This window comes from Talpa occidentalis, unplaced genomic scaffold (genome assembly GCF_014898055.3).
Source record: "Talpa occidentalis isolate TD23 unplaced genomic scaffold, MPIMG_talOcc4v2.1 talOcc4.11, whole genome shotgun sequence".
Classification (NCBI taxonomy): Eukaryota; Metazoa; Chordata; class Mammalia; order Eulipotyphla; family Talpidae; genus Talpa; species Talpa occidentalis.
The window spans coordinates 97,690,791-97,699,422 of NW_023601104.1; positions in this window are offsets into that span (position 1 = coordinate 97,690,791).

An 8,632-nucleotide genomic window follows, 5' to 3' on the forward strand; every position below is an offset into this window, starting at 1 on the left:
TTGCTAATCTTGAACTGAGTGATTTAAAAATCCCCAAACCTCTCTGATGTGTCATGTTTCGTAGACCCTGGTCTGTTTTTTCCTCAGCCCCCTGTGCACACCTCTTTGCTTAGTTGCTGCTATTTGGCTCCAGCCCAGAGAACACAGGTGTCTGCTGTCTTCCCTTTGTGCTAAGAACGAGTCAATGAGACTGTAATGAAGACCTCGGCCTTTCTGGACTTGTGCCACTTTAGAGCCCAGTAAATGATAGGCCCTTCATTCCCACTGACGTAAAAGCAGAACCACAAACTTATTTAATATTATTTCATATTTATTATCTGTTTTTCAGAGCTAATCACTGTCCATGGCATCAGCTTAGGAACACCCCTTAGGTGATATTAAAGGATTTGGGGGACATTATCCCAAGGCCAGTACATTAAAATGTAAAGCTTCGTGTTGCAATGTGATAAGAGACGGTGAAAGAAGGAAGAGAAGGAGCAGAAAATGAGAAGACAGACAGGAGGAGCACGAGGGGTGGACAAGGAAGGACAGACCCTGCCACGCGCTGCAGGTGTGGAAGTCACCTGCGTGCAGACTGACAGTCCTGACAGCTGGGGCTGACTTGGGATCCCCGAGTACTGCTCCCGTCACAGCCCCTTAGATTCAGTTGCAGGTGAAGGATCCTCTTTCCCAGGCACTGGGGGTGTTCACCAGTCTGAAGTAGAGCCATGCCCCCCCCCCCTTCCTGTTGGGCCAGCCAGCAGGGATGCTTGGAAAGGTCAGCAGTTGGGTCTTCACAGTCTGGGGATGAAGAGTTACTGCTCACCAGCTGTGTGAGCACAGAAAAAGCCCTGTGCTTCTCCAGGCCCTGTCTCTGAAAAATGAGAGTAACTGCCCTCGCGCTGCCTGCCTCTCAGGCACATGGTGAGAACCAGGTCCCTCACAGACTGAAGACAGCAGGCGGACCCGAGGAAGACCACTGGCCTGGGAGTGAGGCTCGTGGGGCCTGGTGGACTTGGAGCGAGAGACGCGGCCTAGTCACTCGGGACCTGCATCCTCCAGGGCCGGAGACCTCAGGCTCCGGGCCTTGGAATGTTCTGCCACTTTATTCTGAATTGCTCCCCAGTATAATTGATTCTGTCTGCTTCGGAAGTAGGGCCTTGCTCCCTCCACCAGCTGTCTGCCTTGCCTCCCATCAGCGAGGTGCTGGCCACACTGACCACCTCCCAGAGGCGGTGGCTGGACCCAAAGGAGGCTCTTGTTTTTCCATCCGACAAAGCCCTGCATTCAGCCTATCCCATGAGTGCTGCCTGCCTGCCAGGTGCTCGCAGGGGCTGCTCAGGAGAGGCAGGTGTGTTCTCTGCCATGCGGGGTGGAGATGGAACCAGCGCTGTTGAATGGCTCACAGGGGCTAGACATTATCTGGATTTTCTCTGATCCTTAAAGCAACCCAGTGAGGTCACAGAGTCTCCATTTACGACAAGGGGCACGAGGCACACAGACTGCAAGTGATTTTCTCTACAGCTTTGTCTCTTGATCCAAACCCCGTGGCCTTCACTCTGCACTGAGTCAGCTCACCATCGGGGGGAGGGACAGGGGTCCATAAGACCATCAGTGAGAATAACTCACAATCGTGAGCATTTACTATGCACCAGACACTCTACTGAGTGCTCACACGGCACCTCCCAGGGCTCACAGCATCACAGCATGGCTTCTATTAACAGCTCCATGTGGCTGAGGAATAATAGCACAGGAAGGTCAACAGAGGGCCCAGAGAAAAGGTGACAATGGCACCAACACTGATGTCTGCCACTCTATGACTTTCCCACCAAATGACTAGCTGCTCTGCAGGATGGTGAAGTCCCAGGCAAGATTCTCTCTGAGGTGGCTAATGGTATGTCAACTGGACTAGAACATGGTGCCCAGCTATTGGGCCAAATATGATTCTCCATGTGTTCACGAGGGTGTTTCTGGATCAGATTGGCATTTGAATGGGTAGACTTAGTAAAGCAGCTGGTCCTCCCTTGGGCCAGACAAAAAAGAAAGTTCTAGGCTGGTGACTTTGAGAAGGGCTGGAGCTCCAAGAGGGAACATGAACTGCCTGAGGCTGACCAGCTCTGACTCCTCCCCCTGGGTCCCAGGAAGGCTTTAAACTGGCCTATTCAGGCTTATTTCAGACCTCTATTTTCTATAATTCCATAGAATCAATAAGATGAAAATGATGAGCCACCTCCAGTCCCCACAGTGAGGTGAAGAAACTGAGGCAGAGTAGCAGAAGTGACCTAACCTCTAAGAGATGTAACCCAGGAGAAGGTTTAGTCAAATGCCACATTTTAATTCCAAAGCTGAGCTTCTGCATAGAATCTCCTTCTAGAACATGGTAGTCTGGGGGAGTGGCCTGGATTCCCATCTTCACCATTACCAGCTGTGCGGTGTGGGGAATAGCACTTCACCCATCTGAGCCTCTATTTCCTCATTTATCAAGACCAGTGAGACATTAATGAGTAAACGTCAGGCACTCAATAGATGTCAGTTGTTCTTCCACCCTGCCCAAGATCCTGATGTGGGCCGAGTAGAATTTAAAAGGATCCCGATGCCCCCTTCCTTTTCACCTCTCTTACTCTGACTCCAATCCTAAAGTCACTCCTAAGAGATTGAGCCTCTGCCTCTCTTCTTTGGGCCCTCAGCTGACCATGATGTTCCAAATGCACCCTGGAGGGGAGCACCTGAAATCTCTTCCCAATGACACCACACAAAATGGTGGAGATGGAAGCTCTAGACGTCCATCTTCCTCCCAAAGCAAACATTAAGCTGGAAGGAGCAATCGGAATCTACTGTTTTGTAACTCTGAAACCTGATTTGACATTTATAACAACTAGGGGAGTTTCCAATGAGGGACGAGTCTGCTGATGGCATAACTGAGTGGTGTGGGCAAACCAGCAGCCATCTGCCATTCCTCGGTACACTGCATCTATGGGCATGCAGTTAGTGGTTTTGGCAGGGGGGCTAGTGATAGGGTGGGCAGGGGTCTTGTTCTCTAAACACTTGGAGCTGTGCATCTTTATTGGTCTGGCAGTGACCCATGGGGCTGGCACAGATGTTTGCCTTATTTTGTTCCTCTTGGCAGGAGTCATTTCCCTGTGGGGCATCTACTGGAAGATCTAATGAAATAGAGCCCTTTATTTCCCCTCTCTTTTTTGGAGCCAGATATTTAATAAAATCTTTGACTGGTCATTAGCTGACTGCAGAGATAATAGAACAGAAATTTCAGTGAGTAGACACGAAAGGGAATGCACCCTTTGCAAAAGTCAACTGGAACAACCGTAAATGGACAGCTTCAGTCTGCAACTTGCAAAATTCAGCAGTTCCCTAAAAAGGGTAATAAAGTGATGTCCAGATTTACTGAATGATAACACCAGTTTTTAACAAGAAAATTACAAAACATACAAAAGACAGGAACGCTTGGTCCATTCATATGAAAAAAAGAAAAGAATTTGACAGAAACCACGCCTGAGGAAGACCATGTAGCCGCAGGATGCACAGGGCAGGTTTTCTATGATTGGAGCAGGTCGGCGAAGGAGAGTCCTGGAGCTCCCGGTGGCTTTTCCAGGCTTTTATTGAGTTTACCAGGTACACAGCAAGTAGGGGTGCGGGGTGGGGGTTGGGCCTCCCAGCCCCCTGAGAATCTTCACTCTCTCTGGGCTCTCTGGTGTTATCTCATGGTCTTGTTCTCTGCTGGTTCTGTTCTGCTCTCTTGCTTGTTCTCCTTCTGGGTAGTTCTGCTCCACTCTTCCAGTGTCCCATGACACCGCCCTTACGAGCCCAGTCTCAGCTCAGGTGAACCCACCTATGCATGCCCACACCCTTCTCCAGGTGCCCGCCATCAGGCATGCATTCAGGACTGCAGGGATCCATCATCAGCCCTAATGGTGGGAGGGCAGAAAAGCCTGACAATCATTTACTCTACAACCAGCCATTGGAATTACTAATCAAAAACATTAAATCCATACTTTGATAAGTTGAATGAGCTAAAAGAAAATAAAACAAAGGAAATAGTGCAAATGATAAAGAATAAAATGAGAATATCAATAAAGAGATAGAAAATATTAAAAAGAACCAAACAGAAATTCTGGAGCTGAACAGCATGATCACTGAGATGAAAGGTTCACTGGGGGCATTTACAGTAGATTAGAAGAGGCAGAAAAAGGATTAGAGAAACTGAAGATAATTGAAATTAATCAGTCTGAGAGGCATAAAGAAAAAAAGAATAAAGAAAAATGAATAGAGCCAGAGGCACCCTTGGGACACCATCAAGCATACCAAAACACGAATCATAAAGTCCCCAAAAGAAGAAGGGAGAAAAAAGCAGAAAAAATAGTTGAGAAAACCATAGCCCAAGCTTCCCAAACCTAATGAAAGATATGAATGTGCATATTTAACTAAACAATGAACTGTAAGCAAGATAACACAAAGAAATCCACCCTGAGACACATTATTATCAAATTGTTAAATCCGAAAGGTAAAGAATTTCAAAAGCATCAAGAGAAGTGACTCACCATGTACCCAGGGATACTCAATAAGATTAATAGCTGATTTCTCATCAGAAATCAAGGAAAACAGAGTAGTGGATTACATATTTAAAATGCTCAAGGGGTGGGGGAGCCCCATCAACCAGGAATTCTACATCAAACAATATTATCCTTTAAGAATGAAGGAGAAAATTGGGCCTCCCTGGTGGTGCAAGGGGTTAAGACACAGCCTATGGGGTTGTCTGCAGCCCCTGCAGCACAAGTTTGATCCCCCGGCCAGCCAGGGAGCAACCCACATGGCACAGCAGACCTCTCCTGTCTTACTGCCTGCTCCCCTCAGCAGTGTACATCGATCAGACTGCTGTTCTGTTCCCCACTCTGTCTCTGGTGAAGCCTCTCACCCCCCAATACCTCTGGCCTGTGCTCCAGCTCTTGTACGCATAAATAAATAAATTTTAAAAAAAGAATGAAGGAGAAAATAAGATATTTTCAAATAAACAAAAGTCAGGAGAGAAGAGCAGGAGAGAGAGGTCTCAGCCTTGCACCTGGGAGTGCTGTGGCGATGGTGTTTGATGAGCCACCTGCAGAACTAGGCTAGGATGAAAGGGCAGGGTGGGTGTGTCCACACGGGGCTTCCGACATGGCCTCCAAGGGCCCCGAAACTGACATCTTGTGTTTTTGTGAAGCATATAGAAATCTGAAGATGCCTGAAACGGGCCTCAGGTCAATGAGAAGGTGAGTCTGAGTCTTCAGCATGTCCCCTATGACCTCAAAAATGGCCCAGGAAAATCATTAAGGGGTGCATGCATCCAGCCCTGCAAACTCCCCATGAGGGGACTAGAGACCTGCATGTCGTGTGGAGTTGGCAGCAGAGAAAGTGGGTCCAAGCAAGGGTCAGAGCTGGGATGGGCTGTGCTCCTAGATGCAATTACCCCCCACCCAGAACTCACACTTTCCACTTCACTTCATAGCCCAGATTGCAGTCTGGTCTCTGTAAAGTGTACCATGTCCTTCTCTACAAAACCTTTTGGTGACTCTTATCATTCAAAGGTTAAGACAACAACCCTTGACCAGCCGTTCAAGCCTCCCTGGGTCCAGCCTCTGGCCCCCCTCTGGCATTGTTGTCCACCTATGAGGAATAACCTGGTAACGCATCAATATGGAAAGTTTCTTCACACCCTCAAGGCTTGATTCTGCTCATTCCTCAGCCAGGAAAGCCTCCCTGTTTCCAACTACCCACCCTCAACTGCGAGCCTTTCCTGAATCCCTGATCAGGTGGGGAGCCCTCCTCTGTATTTGCAGCCACCACTAGCCCCCCCAGGTACTGGATTGACCCCCTCTTTCCCTATCCCTCAGGGGTAGACTCTCACCATCTTCAAACTGTGCCAGCAAAGACCTTTTTAACAGGTTATGTGTTGAACTGATTGAATAAGTTGGTGAATAAGAGAGTAAAGTCTACATGCTGGGCTTGGACAGTGAAGACTGTGCCAGCTGTTGGAAGTCACTGTATCGTCGAGGCTGGCTTGAGGGTGTTTGGCCAAATAAGCTGCTGGCTGAGCCTGGAGCATTCTGCTGCCCTCTGAGTTGTCTTGACATAACTGCCTCAAAGGCCACATGCTCAGGGATTTTCTACGTGTTCTCTCCTATGCTTGCCTGAAATGTGCCTCCCTCCATGTCTGCACCTATCACAGTCCTCCGATGACCCTCTTTGCCTCAAATGGCCTAAAGTACACCAACTGCCTCCCTGGGCCTGAGAACGTATCGGCTGCTAGGAACTTTCAGACCCTGTTAGAAAGGAATTTGGTATACTCCACCAGTCTGTTTGCAAATAGGCCTGGAGGTTCTGTCATATATCGTGTGTTTTCAGAGACATACTGGGGGTACCCTCTGATGATAGAGGGTATTGGGGGTTCAAGGATGAAGGGCCCAGAGCTGTCCTCAAGAAGCTCATCTGGAGTGGAGAAGACAGGAAAGTAGAGAAGGAGAGGTGGTGCATTCAGAAGTGGTGGTGCTTCTGTTAAAGAGCAAACCGATGTTATCTCCAGACGAAGACATGGAAGGGCCTCCTGATCAAGAGGATCAGCATGTGTGGAGGTACAGAGGCATGAAGAACCTTTGGGGGACTGCTAGCATCACACTGTACAGGCCATCAGGTTGATTGCAGCTGTGAGAAAGGAAAGTGGTGTAAGATGGAGGCCCCAGAGCTGGGTAATCTTCCAGAGCATAAGACACAGTTTGGGTCTCTGTCCCTCGGGGCCAAAATGCCCTCAAAGGGTTTCAAGCAGAGAGACTGCAAGACCAGAATTACGCCTTAGGAGGACCTCCCTACTTGGGGGGTCCAGCTTATAGGCTCAGGGCAGGGCCTGATACACAGGAGATTCTCAGAAAATCCACTCGTCTGTCACCTTCTGGCCCCGGACACATCCTCCCCTGCACCACACCGAGCCCCTGCCTCACGTTCACGCACAAGCCCTACAATGATTGTCCCTATTCTGCTCCAGGCTGTGAGCCCCTCCACATGCCTGACAGGGCTGGGGTGGTGGTAGGGGTACCTGAGAAGTTGCATCCAGGGAAGGGCTGTGATTTACACAAGGGGATCAGAGTCAACTGATTTGAGAGACAGGGACCCTGATACATGGGGTTACATCCAAATGTACTGCCTTGAATCCACTTCGCAGCAAGTCACCAGCTCTGAAAATGAGGGCTCTGTGGAGGGCAGGTCCCAGTGGGAGATTCCTACAGACCCTCCCTCCTGGAGGTGGGCCAATTGCTCAAATCTGCTCCAATGACAGACAGTCCCCTAGCAGAGGAGGAGAACAATCCAAAACAGCCTTTTGATTTTGTGCTGAATTCAGTCAAAAGCCTCTCCGAATGGGGATGGGCAGCCGCAGCGCCCTGGGGAGGACGGCTGGGAACTGCCAGAGATGCAAAACTGTCCTAGAGCCTTGGCAGTGGTGGTGATGACGCAGGACGCTCAGAGGCTGTGCCCCTCGCTGTCGGCAGCGTCCCTGCCAGCTCCCAGCACCACACCAGGCCTGGGGGGGTCTGGCCTTGCCCACGTGGTGCGGGCTCTCGCACTCCTGCAGCATGGACTTTAGGGGCTGCAGAAAAGCGCCTCATCCTCCTAAGCGACACACACAGGGCACATGGCGCAAAGTAGGCTGTTCATTCAATGAGCCGCTCCCCCGGGGTCTTCTGTCACCAAAGTGAAAGCAAACGCTCAGACCGAAGGGCATGTGAAGGTTATTGCCCATCTCTGCTCAGAAGGGTCCGGCTGAGAAGAACTGTCCCCCAATGCACCAGCTGTGCTCGGAAAGGTCAGCCTGCTGGAATTCAAGGAAGACACTGAGCACACCTGTCACCCCCACCCCCACCAGGCGCCTGAGCCCACTGAGGTCTCTCCCTGGAAAGACTCCTCGCTATCTCTGATTGCGAGTCCTACAACCTTTAAGAATCCAGGGATGCTTAGGTGGCATCTGAAGCCCTCTGGATGGGTGAATAATGTAGGTGCATGCCAGAGGGGTGGGCAGAATCTGGTCAAGCGGAACCAGGCAGACGGCACATCTGGATGGGCAATCTGTCCCTGCTGTGGGCAGGGGGTGGAGGAGCGGGCCAGGGAGCTCTGGCCTCGACGCTCAGTCTGTGGCCTTGGGCACGTGTCCACCCCTGTACAGGTCTCTCTCCTCACCTGCAAGGTCAGAGGAACCAGGCCGGTTCCGGGGGCCTGGTGAGAGGGAGCTGGACGAAGGGCGTGGCTTGTCCACTGCAATGTTTGGGACGTGGAAGCTGCTCAGCAGATGATTTCCATTGGTCTCTCTCCCCATGTGCGCCTTGCTAGGTTACCATCCCCCAGCCCAGACCCTCCCTGGACCCAGCCCCCTGAGCGTGTGGGTTAGGGAGGCAGGCTTCTTCCGCCAATATTCCCAGCTGCCTCGCGATTTTCCTGTACTGTTGCCCGTGGGCTATCGGTTTGCTGGGAATTCCGAGAGATTTCTACTTGTCAGCTGATCATCTCCTCCAAACAAATCCTGGCCCAACCGTGCCTCCCACCTCCTTTACCTCCACTTAGCCTGAAGAAGTGGGGCCACCCATGGCGTCATCTCCACAAGGTGGCCCGCGCTCAC